The sequence below is a fragment of the Neophocaena asiaeorientalis genome, unplaced genomic scaffold (genome assembly GCF_003031525.2).
Source record: "Neophocaena asiaeorientalis asiaeorientalis breed wild unplaced genomic scaffold, Neophocaena_asiaeorientalis_V1.1 scaffold417, whole genome shotgun sequence".
Classification (NCBI taxonomy): domain Eukaryota; kingdom Metazoa; phylum Chordata; class Mammalia; order Artiodactyla; family Phocoenidae; genus Neophocaena; species Neophocaena asiaeorientalis.
Genome location: NW_020175387.1, coordinates 2758128 through 2774395, shown reverse-complemented (window position 1 = coordinate 2774395; position 16268 = coordinate 2758128).

The following is a 16268-nucleotide window of genomic DNA, read 5'->3' as shown; positions in this document are numbered from 1 at the left end:
GAAGAACACACTGCGTGCCTCAGGCTGTTGCAACATCACGTCAACCTCTGCCGCCTCAGGTTCACCCCGCATTCCGTGCCCCACCCTCTCCCCAGCCTGAGTGAGCCAGAGCCCCCTAATCAGCTGCCCCTTTAACTCCATCCTGCCTGGGCGGGAAACAGATACCCTCAGGTGACCTACATACAGAGGTAGAGCCAAATCCAAAGGTGAAGCCCAGGAGCTGTGTAAACAAAGAAGAGAAAGGGAAATTTCTCCCAGCACCCTCAGGAGCAGCAGATTAAATCTCCAAAGTCAACTTGATGTACCCTGCATCTCTGGAATACCTGAATAGACAATGAATCATCCCAAAATTAAGGTAGTAGACTGTGGGAGCAACTGTAGACTTGGGGTTTGCTTTCTGCAACTAATTTCATTCTGGTTTTATGTTTATCTTAGTTTAGAATTTAGAGCTTATTACCACTGGTAGAGTTGTTTATTGATTTTGTTGCTCCCTTCATTTTTTTTTTCTCTCTCTCTATATATATAATTTTTTTTCCCTTTTTCTCTTCTTGTGAGTTTGTATGTGTATACTTCTAGTATGATTTTATCTGTATAGCTTTGCTTTTACCATTTTTTTCCCTTTTTCTCTTCTTGTGAGTTTGTATGTGTATACTTCTTTGTGTGATTTTATCTGTATAACTTTGCTTTTACCATTTGTCCTAGGGTTCTGTCTGTACTGTTTTGTTTTGTTTTTTAGTATAGTTTTTAGTGTTTGTTATTATTGGTGGATTTATTTTTGGTTTAGTTGCTCTCTTCTCTCTTTCTTTTTTAAATTACTTTTTAATTTTTAATATTTTTTTAAAATTTTTTATTTAATAACTTCATTTTACCTTATTATACATTTTTTTCTTTCTTTCTTTCTTTCTTTCTTTCTTTTTTTTCCTCCCTTTTCTTCTTAGCCATGTGGCTGACAAGGTCTTGGTGCTCTGGTCAGTGTCAAGCTGAGCCTCTGAGGTGGGAGAACCGAGTACAGGACATTGGCCCACCAGAGACTTCCTGGCCGCACGTAATATCAAAAGGCAAAAGCTCTCCCAGAGATGTCCATCTCAATGCAAAGACCCAGCTCCACTCAACGACCAGCAAGCTACACTGCTAGACGCCTTATGCCAAACAACTAGCAAGACAGAAACATAAACAAACCCATTAGCAGAGATGCAGTCTAAAAATATAATAAGGTCACAGACACCCCAAAACACACCACTGGACTTGGTCTTGACCACCAGAAAGACAAGATCCACCCTCATCCACCAGAACACAGGCAGCAGTCCCCTCCACCAGGAAGCCTACACAACCCATTGAAGCAACCTTACCCACTGGAAACAGACACCAAAACAACGGGAACTATAAACATGTAGCCCACAAAAAGGAGACCTCAAACACAGTAAGTTAAGCAAAATAAGAAGACAGAGAAATACACACCAGATAAAGGAGCAAGGTAAAAACCCACCAGACCAAACAAATGAAGAGGAAATAGGCAATCTACCTGAAAAAGAATTCAGAATAATGTTAGGAAAGATGATCCAAAATCTTGGAACTACAATGGAGAAAATACAAGAAACGTTTAACAAAGACGTAGAAGAACTAAAGAACAAACAAGCAATGAATAACAACACAATAAATGAAATTAAAAATTCTCTAGAAGGAATCAATAGCAGAATAACTGAGGCAGAAGAACGGATAAGTGACCTGGAAAATAAAATAGTGGAAATAACTCCCACACAGCAGAATAAAGAAAAAAGAATGAAAAGAACTAAGGACAGGCTCAGAGACCTCTGGGACAACATTAATCGCATCAATATTCAAATTAGAGGGGTCCCAGAAGAAGAGGAAAAAAAAGGGACTGAGAAAATATTTGAAGAGATTATAGTTGAAAACTTCCCTAATATGGGAAAGGAAAGAGTCAATCATCTCCAGGAAGGGCAGAGAGTCCCATACAGGAGAAACACAAAGAGAAACACGCCAAGACACATATTAATCAAACTATCAAAAATTAAATACAAAGAAAAAATATTAGAAGCAGCAAGGGAAAAGCAACAAATAACATACAAGGGAATCCCTGTAAGGTTAACAGCTGACCTTTCAGCAGAAACTCTGCAACCAGGAAGGAGTGGCAGGACATATTTAAAATAATGAAAGGGAAAAACCTACAATCAAGATTATTCTACCCAGCAAGTATCTCATTCCTTGAGAATACCTAGAGAAATTTAATTAATTAATTAATTAATTAATTCCTAGAGAAATTAAAACTTTACAAACAGGCAAAAGCTAAGAGAACTCAAGAACACAAAACCAGCTTTACAATAAATGCTAAAGGGACTTCCCTATGCAGAAAACACAAGAGAAGGGAAAGGCCTACAAAAAAACACCCCAAAAATTAAGAGAATGGTAATAGGAACATGTATATTAATAAGCACCTTAAATATAAATGAATTAAATGCTGCAACCATAAGACAGAGACCGGCTGCATGGATACAAAAACAATACCCATACATATGCTGTCTACAAGAGACCCACTTCAGACCTAGGGACACATACAGACTGAAAGTGAGGGCATGGAAAAAGATATTCCATGCAAATGGAAATCAAAAGAAAGCTGGAGTAGCAATTCTCATATCAGACAAAATAGACTTTAAAATAAAGATGATTACAAGAGACAAAGAAGGACACTACATAATGATCAAGGGATCAATCTGAGAAGAAAATATAACAATTGTAAATATTTAAGCACCCAACATTGGAGCACCTCAATACATAAGGCAAATGCTAACAGCCAGAAAAGGGGAAATCGACAGTAACACAATAATAGTAGGGAACGTTAAAACCCCACTTTCACCAATGGACAGATTGTCCAAAATGAAAATAAATAAGGAAACTCAAGCTTTAAATGACACATTAAACAAGATGGACTTACTTGAGATTTATAGGACATTCTATCCAGAAACAACAGAATACAATTTCTTCTCAAGTGCTCATGGAATATTCTCCAGGATAAATCATATCTTGGGTCACAAATCAAGCCTTAGTAAATTTAAGAAAATTGAAATCATATCAAGTATATTTTCTGACCACAATGCCATGAGACTAGATATCAATTACAGGAAAACAATCTGTAAAAACTACAAGCATATGGAGGCTGAACAATACACTACTAAATAACAAAGAGATCACTGAAGAAATCAAAGAGGAAATTAAAAAATACCGAGAAACAAATGACATTGAAAACACTACTACCCAAAACCTATGGGATGCAGCAATAGCAGTTTTAAGAGGGAAGTACTGAAGAAATCAAAGAGGAAATTAAAAAATACCGAGAAACAAATGACATTGAAAACACTACTACCCAAAACCTATGGGATACAGCAATAGCAGTTTTAAGAGGGAAGTTTATAGCAATACAATCCTACCTCAAGAAACAAGAACATCTCAAATAAACAACCTAACTTTACACCTCAAGGAATTAGAGAAAGAAGAACAAAAAACCCGCCAAATTTAGTGGAAGGAAAGAAATCATAAAGATCAGATCAGAAATGAAGGAAACGATAGCAAAGATCAATAAAACTAAAAGCTGGTTCTTTGAGAAGATAAACAAATTTGATAAACCATTAGCCAGACTCATCAAGAAAGAAAGGGAAAAGACTGAAATCAATAGAATTAGAAATGAAAAGGAGAAGTAACAACTGACACTGCAGAAATACAAAGGATCATGAGAGATTACTACGAGCAACAATATGCCAAAAAATGGACAACCTGGAAGAAATGGAAAAATTCTTAGAAAAGCACAATGTTCCGAGATTGAACCAGGAAAAAGTAGAAAATATAAACAGATCAATCCCAAGCACTGAAATTGAAACTGTGATAAAAAATCTTACAACAAACAAATACCCAGGACCAGATGGCATCACAAGTGAGTTCTAACAAACATTTAGAGAAGAGTTAACACCTATCCTTCTCAAACTCTTCCAAAATAGAACAGAGCAAGGAACACTCCCAAACTCATTCTACGAGGCCACCATCACCCTGACACCAAAACCAGACAAAGACGTCACAAAAAAAAGAAACCTACAGGTCAATATCACTGATGAACATAGATACAAATATCCGCAACAAAATACAAGCAAACAGAATCCAAAAGCATATGAAAAGGATCACACACCATGATCAAGAGGGGTTTATCCCAGGAATGCAAGGATTCTTCAATATGTGCAAATCGATCAACACGATACACCATATTAGCAAACTGAAGGAGAAAAACCATATGATCATCTCAACAGATGCAGAAAAAGCTTTCAACAAAATTCAACACGCATGTATGATAAAAACCTTTCAGAAAGTAGGCATAGAAGGAATTTACCTCAACATAATAAAGGCAATATATGACAAACCCACAACCAACATTGTTCTCAATGGTGAGAAACTGAAAACATTTCCACTAAGATCAGGGACAAGACAAGGTTTCCCACTCTCTCCACTATTATTCAACATAGTTTTGGAAGTTTTAGCCACAACAATCAGGGAAACAAAAAGAAAGAAAAAGAAGCCAAATTGGAAAAGAAGAAGTAAAACTGTCACTGTTTACCTATGACAAGATACTATACATAGAGTATCCTAAAGATGCCACCAGAAAACTACTAGAGCTAATCAGTGAATTTGGTAAAATTGCAGGATACCAAATTAATACACAGAAACCTCTTGCATTCCTATACACTAATGATGAAAAAATCTGAAAGAGAAATTAAGGAAACACTCCCATTTACCATTGCAACAAAAAGAATAAAATACCCAGGAATAAACCTACCTAAGGAAAAAAAAGACCTGTATGCAGAAAACTATAAGATACTGATGAAAGAAATTAAAGATGATAGAAACAGAAGGAGAGATACACCATGTTCTTGGATTGGAAGAATCAACATCATGAAAATGACTATACTACCCAAAGCAATCTAAAGATTCAATGCAGTCCCTATCAAACTACCAATGGCATTTTTCACAGAACTAGAACAAAAAAATTCACATTTGTGTGGAAACAAAAAAGACCCCGAATAGCCAAAGCAAACTTGAGAAAGAAAAACGGAGCTGGAGGAATCAGGTTCCCTGACTTCAGACTCTACTACAAAGCTACAGTAATCAAGACAGTATGGTACTGGCAGAAAAACAGAAATATAGATCAATAGAACATTATAGAAAGCCCAGAGATAAACCCACACACATATGGTCACCTTATTTTTGATAAAGGAGACAAGAATATACAATGGAGAAAAGACAGTCTCTTCAATAAGTGGTGCTGGGAAAACTGAACAGCTACATGTAAAAGAATGAAATTAGAACACTTCCTAACACCATACAAAAAAATAAACTCAAAATGAATTAAAGACCTAAATGTAAGACCAGACATTATAAAACTCTTAGAGGAAAACGTAGACAGAACACTCTATGACATAAATCACAGGGAGATCCTTTTTGACCCACCTCCTAGAGAAATGGAAATAAAAACAAAAAGAAACAAATGGGACCTAATGAAACTTAAAAGCTTGTGCATAGCAAAGGAAACCATAAACAAGGCAAAAAGACAACCCTCGGAATGGAAGAAAATATTTGCAAACGAAGCAAGTGACAAAGGATTAATCTTCAAAATATACAAGCAGCTTATGCAGCTCAATATAAAAAAAACCAACAACCCAATCAAAAAATGGGCAGAAGACTTAAACAGACATTTCTCCAAGGAAGATATACAGATTGGCAACAAATACATGAAAGGATGCTCAACATCAGTAATCATTAGAGAAATGCAAATCAAAACTACAATGAGGTATCACCTCATACCGATCTGAATGGCCATCATCCAAAACTCTGTAAACAATAAATGCTGGAGAGGGTGCGGAGACAAGAGAGCCCTCTTGCACTGTTGGTGGGAATGTAAATTGATACAGGCACTATGGAGAACAGTATGGAGGTTCCTAAAATAACTAAAAATAAAACTACCATATGATCCAGCAATCCTACTACTTGGCATATACCCTGAGAAAACCATAGTTGAAAAATAGTCATGTACCACAATTTTGATTCCAGCACTATTTACAATAGTCAGGACATGGAAGCATCCTAAGTGTCCATCGACAGATGAATGGGTAAAGAAGATGTGCCACATAATTGTAATGGAATATTACTCAGCCATAAAATGAAATGAAACTGAGTTATTTGTAGTGAGGTGGATGGACCTAGAGAGTGTCATATAGAGTGAAGTAATTCAGAAAGAGAAAAATACCATATGCTAACACATATATATGGAATCTAAAAAAAAACAAAAAGGTTCTGAAGGACCTAGGAGCAGGACAGGAATAAAGATGCAGATGTAGAGAATGGACTTGAAGACATGGGGAGGGGGACAAGTAAGCCGGAACAAAGTGAGAGAGTGACATTGACATATATATACTACCAAATGTAAAATAGATAGATAGTGGGAAGCAGCCACATAGCACAGGGAGATCAGCTCGGTGCTTTGTGACCACCTATAGGGGTGGGATAGGGAGGATGGGAGGCAGACGCAAGAGGGAGGAGATATACGGATATATTTATAAGTATACCTGATTCACTCTGTTATACAGCAGAAACTAACACACCATTGTAAATAATTATACTCAAATAAAGATGTTGGGAAAAAAAAGAAGTCCACAGTCTAGTTAGGGAAAGAAAACATGAAAAGTAAATAACAATAAATTTTTAATTTGTAATTCAAGACAATAATAGAAAGATTATCAAAAGGCTGCACAAAGTAATCTCTTCAAAATATTAGGGAATAACTGTTAGGACAGTTTAGAGAAGTACAGCTAATAAGTAGGCTGGGAAGAGAATATTCTAGTGCGTGCAATATTACAAGTGCAAGTAATGAGATAGATGAGCAGAGTAAAATTTTTACTAAAGAGAATATTTTAAGAAAGTGGGTGGGGAGAGGCCAGAAGGAATGCAGGCGAGAGAATGCAGGATCTAAATTATTCAGGACTATAAATAACAAGCCAAATCATCTCACCTTCAACTGGGAAACACTTAGGATCTATGAAATATATTGGAAATGGATAGTAATAGGTTCATTTATCTAGTGATCGTGTAAAGGATGGTTGGGGGAGCAGAAAACTATCATGAGGACAAATCAAGGGGCTATTAGAGTAGGTTCTATTGTGTGATGATAACTTCCAGAATCAACAGAGTGGCAGTGGGAAGAGAAAGAAAAGTTATTTTGGAGCCACTAATATCATTTACTAAGAAAGAAGAAGAAAAAGGGGGAATCAAAGATGATCCTAAGCCTCTTTTGAGTTGAGAAGATGATAGAGCTCTTTAGATGCCAGCTTTGGAAAGCCATTTTAGAGGAAAATATGAATACAGTTTTAAAAAAGATAATCAGTCATACATATGTATGTAATTTACAAATAAAGTCTGGAGTTTAAGAGAGAAGCAGTGTCTAAAGGTACATTGTTTGTATGGCCAGCAGAGACATGCTATTTGAAAGTACAAGATGATGCATTGTAAACTCAAGGGGGAAGAAGTATAGAGAGGTGCGCCAGCTAGTGTCACAATCAGCGTAGAGTGACACAATGTGTGTTACTTGGTGATCATGAAGCAAAGTGCAAACGAAGAAAACTCTGAACAAATAATTTACCATAGAAATCTGACAAGATCCGGATCTCTACTAGACCACAGACTGCTACCTAAGATCACAGACGATTTCCGATATCACCTACACATTTGCAAATTTAGTGCAATAAGTGTGCATTCTAGATGTGGAAATAGGGGCTTCTAATGATAACATGATTATCCAATTTAAGTAGACAGTATATACTTGCAGATGTGAGGCAGAAGAACTAATATTGTAACCATAGTTGAAAAGTATGTGATGAAATATGATATCATTTTCAAAGAAAAGTTATATTTTTATAAATATGTCATAGGATAACAATGGCATTATTATCCCCCAATATGTTAACTTGAACCATATGAAAATCAAAAACCCCAAATAGTGAAATATTGGCAAATTTATATATTCCATTTATATTCATATCTTGAACAGCTTTCTAAATTTTAAAATTCAAGTTAAAAAATTATAATAATCCAGTAGAAATTTCCTGGTTATACTTTCTTTGACTTACAAATATTCTTTTTTCTGCTATATTTAACTCTCAAATAAGTCCCTATAATAAATTATACTTGATATATAAGCATAAGAAAAAATCAGATAATGACCATTCTACTACAGAACCTAAAATTAAGTAAAGATCTGGTAATTATTGGACAATTTGGACAAAATACACAATTTAACAAGTAGCAAAAATGAAAAGATACACCTTTTCCACTTTACATTGCGTCTGCATTGATCCTCTTAACAAGATTCTTACCAAACTCTAGTTTACTTTGTACTCTGTGGAAAAAAACGCCAGCTTATTTAAATGTATTGAAATGCTAAACAAAGGATACAAAAATTACTTCTAAAATATTGATCTATTTTTAAAGCATATTGGACAGTTCAGCATTGGCACATCATGAAGCTCAGTACAAAACAGATTTTCTTCTTTCAGGGCAGACACTATCATAATGTACTCGCTAAATGTATGCATTTGATATAAGAAAATTATGGTAATGTGACATTCCTACTACATGATGGAATATTCTTTTAGATAGTGAAACACATTAATCACACACATGATAGAGTTCTTTTTGGTTCTTGACATTTAGAACCAAATTTTTCAAAGGTTGTCCTCATTATGCATGTATACAGGAAGTATAAACCACACCAGGCATACAAACAAATGCCTCAGCCTTTGCTTCAGTAGAACTTTTCCCAACAGGTGACCACAGTTTTCTAGTTCCTTTAAATACAAAGTCTTTAAAGAAAACTAAATGAAAACATTTCTTGGTAAATTATTTGCACTGGCACAACATTTTGAGATAAGTTTGTGATAAAAGTATTTGGGATGAAAGGAAGGTTAAAGCAATGTTGTCTCCTGCTAAAGTCATGCAAAATAGCATTTACTAGGATTCTGTATGTTGTTTACCTACACTCATGAATATACAAGTGCCTTCATATACAGACCTAGCTATTATATGTACACGTATGTATGGGTATATATACATATATATCTTTGTGACTCAAGTTAAATGACATACTAAGGAAATTATAAAAGTTTTTGTGTCACCAGTCTGATATTTTTGAGATTGTTATGGATTCTATGAACCCAGTCCCCACAGATAAAGCTATATGCACATACATGTAGCATTCTGTGTGTCCTTTCAGGGGTTCAGTACATTTCTGGAGTCTAACCACAGAATTCTGCAGCTGCTGCTTTCAATGTGATGACTTAGCAAACATGTTGTCTTTGTAGATTTGCTTTAGATGACACTGTTACTTTTTAAAGGAAAAAGTAGAATTGTCTCATAATTTTGGCATATTCATCATTAATATTTATTTGAAATTCCCAAGAGGCAGCTATCATATAATATCACAGAGACCCATTTTGGAAGTTAGACTGCGTGGATATTTGAATCTCATCTCTCCCAGTATTGGGTTCATTGATAAGTCGCTTGACTTCTCTGTCCTTGGTTACCTCATCTTCCAACTATGAATAAAAACAATCATAGAGCATATTAAGCATAGAAAAGTACCTAAAAAGCGCTTAAACCTGTTCCTGGCATTTATAAACGTCAATAGTGGAGAGCTATTATTATTTTTAAAGTCTATCTCTTAAGGTATGGATACTGTTTCTGCTCTATATCTTCTTCGGCCACCTTCTGGACTATCCTTTTTCATATTGCATTGTGTCCCATTGCTCTAATTTATAGACCATTAAAATTTCCATTTGTAGTGATTGGAAAAAAATACGAGTTTGTTTGTTTGCTTTGCTTTGCCAAGTATCATGCCTCCATGAAATGAACTCATGAAGTGCGTACCACAACGATGGTAAATGGTATTACCATTAGACATATTCCACTGCAAAATGCAGCAAGGTGAATTAGAGGCCAAGGCCTGTTATTATAAATTATTTTCTCTATCCAAAAAGATAGCTATGTTTTATAATAAAAAAGGTAAGAAGCTCTCACCCATATAACTGTGACACTTGAGTTCTCTTTTATCTGTTTCTTGAATTTAAATCATTAGAAATTTTAATAATACCTTATGCCAATGTTTGATGAAAGCTTGAAATCAGCTACTGAATTTGATAATTAGCTTACTATTATAAGAAATTAGAAAAAGACTAGCTTAATAAATTTATCCACTTGAATTTTGTTGTAGATTCTACATGATTTATCAATATGAAATGCAAAGATGCTGAAGCCAAACAATTTGGCTTCAACAATGTATATCTAGGAGCATAGTACAGGACAAATTAATCTATAGACTCATTTTCATTAAAAAAGAATTTTGGTAATTCAGTGGTTTGATAGCACAGCAGAGAGAGGTATGAGAAAGGAACCAGACTGGAAGATCAAGATACCAAAACAAGTCATCTTTTTTTCTAGGCAAGGATTTTCATTTTTCTAAATCTCAATTTAGCACCTTCTACTATAAAGTGATATAATTTGACTAGTTTGGATAGCAAAAAGGGTCCAGTGTCAACTCTGATTGATTAGTGATAACTCCCTCAAGTCCTGTGCTGAGACTCACTTTTAGACTCCATTTCTATCCTGCCAAAGAGGGAGAAGGATGCCATGGATGAGGGTGGAAGCAGAGACAGATCATATATTCTTATGACTGCAGAATTATATAAATGAATACGATTCTTAGTAGCTCTAAAAAAGGTATTAATTGTTTAGGGCCACCATTAAAATTATTTATAATAATACTTTCTGGTGCATCTTTCTAAAAAAATTTTTTTTTTCTTGCGGTACACGGGTCTCTCACTGTTGTGGCCTCTCCCGTTGCGGAGGGCAGGCTCCGGACGCGCAGGTTCAGTGGCCATGGCTCACGGGCCTAGCCACTCCACGGCATGTGGTATCTTTGCGGACTGGGGCACGAACCCGTTTCCCCTGCATCCGCAGGCAGACTCTCAACCACTGCGCCACCAGGGAAGCCCTCTAGAAATAAATTTTAATTCATAACTATGGCATTCAACTGAAATGTATTAGATCTGATGAAGGAATAAATACAATTCTGTTTTTAAAGTATAATTTTTTTTTACCAAAAAAATCCAAATTACTCAATATGACTTGATTTACATCACTTGAAAAACGCTGTATGCTTGGAAAATTGTTAGTTCTGCACAATAGATATCTGAGTCTCCTTAAATAACAAAGCATAAATGAATGTGGGCTGTGAACAGAGTGGAAATGCTACCGATCCAATAGCTTCTTGGGAGCAGAGGCCATGTCTTAGTTAACTTTTTGTCCCTCCCTAGGGCCTGAAACATGAATGATATGCAATAAACATGGATCAAATTATACTGCTCAACATATAACTTCAGTTCAAACATTTACTGAGTATTAAATTATTCTACTAGAATTATTCAGTGTTAGTTGCTGGTATAAAATTTTTTTTTTCTTTAACCAGTTATTCACATGTTGAGATCATTTTTATAGTCAAAAACTCATTTGTGAAATGTCTTATCCATGTTGTGATCTAGTTTCTGGCTGTACAGCACAGAGGAGAGAACTTAATATTACAAGACCACCCTGACTCTAGTACAATTTGTATCCTATCTTAGTTCAGGGCACAGATTGGATTCCCAGGAAATAGGCTTGGAGATAGAGATTAGTGTGCAAGAGGGTTCTCAGCAAATGTCCAAGGGATCAACCTCTGTGAAAGGGAAAGTAAGAAAGCAGCGTTGGGCAGAGTGAGAAGCTGAGCTGTGATACAGTCTGGATGAAGATCTCAACCATTTCTATGAGAAGTTCTGGAGCTAGGATGACCCTTAAGACTTGTCTCAAGTTGAGGCTAAGGTTTCCTTATGTTTTTCATTAGGGGTGTGTCTCCCCAGAAACCAAATGTGGCCTTGGGCCAGACACTTCTGTTCAGCTCCTTAGGGGGCTGGAAGCTGAGAACTGTTTCCAGCAGCATTTGCTGCAGAGAAGGAAGTCTTTCATTTCTGAAGAGGCTTTGCATCATGCATCCCACTGCCTACCCCAGTCCCGTGGTTCTCTCTTAAGACAGTAGAAATTGTCTAAGCTCAAAACAGCATGGTAGTAAAGACCATCAAATCATATGCTTGGCCATCATTTCTGAGAATTCTGGGAGAAGGAATGTCAGCCATTAGTTGATGTAACATTAACCAATTTGCAAAGCTTGGCTCAGACTATGGCTTGCACTGGGCCACATAGCCAGGATGGCAGGAGGCATGGGGGCTGCATCTCACTTTGCAAGCCTTGCCCTGGTGGCAGACTGTGTCTGCCCAGAGGAAGGAATTGTCATATCGCAATCCGCCCACCATAGGGTCAACATATCCAGCACTTACAGAGGTGCTGTGTGTTTTAGTAAGGGCTCAATCTTTATTGCTATTCTCACTCACATATAAACACTGTGAGCACATATATAACCTATTTTATTCCTTTGCTTTTGTCTTTCAGATGTAAACAATGACTGTGTTGGCAGTGGTGAAAAAATTCCATTTTTGTATTATCAGCCTAATGGGTGGCATATTGTCAGGGATCACTATTCTTAACATATAGGCACATCACATGATAGCCTTATTTACATCACTACACAAAACAATGCCAGAAGAAACATGGCAGTATAAAATAAATTGTATTAATCAACTTAAGCATTTTGAATTATTGTTTGGTTTTTAGAACATCTGAAAACTTCCAATACTAAATTCCATAGGATTAGAAATTTAAGAGGAACATTTTGCAAGAAAAATATTAAATGGTTTATTTTTACTTGTATTAAAAAGTCAACATTTTCATGAATCCTACTAAATGTCTACCTATTTAATCATATTTATTGTCATAAATTTTAATCTGCATTTCCGCTATTTGACATACTGCTAGCTGTATACATAAAATAATACTAAGCAATAATGATAGCGAAATTCCCTAGAATTTTTAAAGTTTACATCTGTGTTCTCATTTGTTTACATATGTGAAATTATATACAGAGACAACCCATTTCCATGTTCTTCAATTCAAATCAGAGTGTTTAGGTAACAGTGCCACCTATTGCTATAAAATTGAAGTAACCCTATTTGTTATCATTCCTCTGGTATTTGATACTACAATTCTTATTTTTCTACTGCTTCTGTCTGTTAGCCTAAGTTTTCATTTTTATTTTAAAGTAATAGATAATTTCATGTAATTTAAATATATAATACTTTAAGGAAAACTACATCTAAAGGACAGATTTCTTTTGAGGGTTTAAGTACACAACAATATAAAAACAAATTAAGCTTGAATTATTTTGTCTGTCTTTGAGAAACAACAGTATAGTAGTATAGAGCAGAAATTTATATTTTAATTAAATTTTATATCCTTATCAAGCATAAATAATGGCCTTTGATTTAATCTGTGACAAATATACTAAAATATATTTAAAATAGATCATTGAAAAAAGGAAATAAATTATCTTGCTGTGCTAAAAATTGTGAATTTATTTTCAAAAAATTGTTCACAGTATTCATTTGTATATACGTAAGAGTATGTAAATTGCAATCGTTTGCACATTTTATTCCACTGTTTCTATTTTGCAATAAGTTCAAAATTCACTGCAAATATACATTCATAGAATTAATATCAATTACCTATTTTCAACAACATGTATGTGAATACCTTTCTGAATATAACTATATTTTTAACATGTGTAACAGTAAGATGTTTATTTGCTTAATTAATTCTTAAATACTATGAAAGGTTTATTTAGATATATTGTGAGTTTTTGCTTATTCTTTATTTTATTTTACAAATAACTGTATAAGACTTTGTAAATGATGAGACTGTCTAAATATGTAAAGGGGAGTTATGAATTTCCCAGTAGCAAAATCATCAGTGAAATAAAAGAAAAGAAAAGCAGAGTTTTCTTTACCTCCTCAAATGGATTATGATTTAAAGTGGTATTTATAGTTTAAAAATACTTTAGATGAGCAAAAGAATGGTTGAGTTTTAATATATGCTTCTCAGTCCTTAGGGAAGATATCATAAATAATGTTTTTCTAAAACCTAATTTTAGAGATTATATGGTTTTTCAAAATTACAATTACTGTAGTTTTGTATAATCTTTGTAACTTAAATGTAAAAATTATGTCACTCTTTCAATTATACCTTTTAATTTTTATATTCAGTTGCATAGAAATGTTCTGTTGACTGTATATGTTTATATGGAAAACATTATTGAATCACCTCAAACTGTGTCATTTAATTTAAAAGTAAATTTATTAATGCTATATAAATTCTGAATATGCTGAAATATTGAATTAGTTTAATATCACTGACCAATTGCTTATATACCTGGGTATGTGTTCAGAAGACACCCAAGTTTAGTAAAAATATGGCCAGTTACATATCTAGGAGAACAGGGAGTATAGCTCTCTTTTTTTTTTTTTTGATTCTTAAATAATTTATGCTATCGGTAAAAATGTAATATAGTATCTTATAGACCAGGAATTTTGTTCATAATAGCAAGTACAGTTCTTGGCACATAGTAGGTGTTAAACAGCTGTTTATTCAAAGTTAAAAGAATGAACACAGTTATCATTTGTTCTAGAAGGATCAAAACACTTTTTTTCTAAATTTCAGCTCCGTTGTATATAATTGCTCTTCTTACTCAACATAATTGATTATTTTAAACACGATTCCATTCATGTATAGATTGTTTTCAGAAACATTTTAACTCAAATGTACAAGACAATATGTATTTTAAGGTCAAGAAAAAATATTGGAAGAAACCTCACTATTGTTTCAAAAATCCTTGTTTTATATATTTTTTAAAAACTTTAAAAATTATTGTCAATTAGTATCTTTACAAACTTTTAAAAATTCCTCATCTTCAGAATAATTGCTTATTGTTTTTCAATTGGAAAAATAGAAACAAATAACATAAAATAGAAAAGATGGGCTCAGATACCAGTGAAAATATCCTAGACAACTGTTTTGAAATATCTGTCTCCTGTAATATAAAAATGCAGAAAAGATTTTGCCTATGTAAAACAGTTTATTGTCTATAAGAGTAAAGAACACTGATAACACATATTAAGAACAAAAATAACATGTTGCTCGAGAAAAATAAGCTTACACTAATGTATATACACTGAACTTGATAGTTCTTAGAGTCTGATTGATTTGGCTTATATCGTTCTGTTGAAATTAAAACAAGTATTTTGTATAAAGCTCTTCAAAGTGCTGAATTTAAATTTGGGGGTCATGGTCCTTTATATAAGATTATTATTAGGATATAATTCAATCTAGGATAAGAATGGGGAGGGGTGGATAATTAGGTCTAACGTTGAATTATTCGTCTTAGCTTCCCCACATGATTTTCTGAGAATGCAGATCAGGAATGCAAAGGTAAGATGATTATACCCCAACAGCTAACATCATCACTGCTTTTATGTCTTGGTTTTACTAGATCATTGCTTTAAATGAGCATCACAAAACCAACGGAGCTTTAGTCTCTGCCTTACCTTCTCCTCACAATCATTTTCAATTTATTTTTTTTCTTGTATGTCATCATTTTAATGTAAATCTTTCTTTTTCTTTTCAATAAAATGAAATGATTAAGTAATTCTACCTTTTGCATGATTAAAGATGACAGATAAACTTGGGTGGATATATATGAAGGCTCCTAACAGAATCTGTGCACCTCACATGTCAGATTTCTTCTAGCTTGCTCACTGTTAATGACAGGAAAAATTAGCATGTCTGTGGATAGCCTAAGAAGAATCAGAAGATAAGGAAACTATAATATTTTTTCTTACTAAGTTTAAATCACTTTTCATTTTTCTTGCTGTAATTAATCTCTACTGTAAAGAGTAGAAATTGAATTACATGTAAGTCCTAACCAGAAGACAGGTTTACATAAAACTAAAAAATCAGTAGTTATTTAACAATGGTTTAGTAAGTACACAAGTATAAGCAAATAAAGGATAGAGAGAAAATATTAATGCAAGGACATTTACAGAATCATTGATGATATGAGACATTTTTTATTATAATAGCGCTTCTTTAGTCATTTTGTCATTTAAGGGGTAAACAAACAAAATTAATGATATTTACCACTTTATATTTTATAACTCTTTTATCTTTCTTCTTTTCATACTCAGACA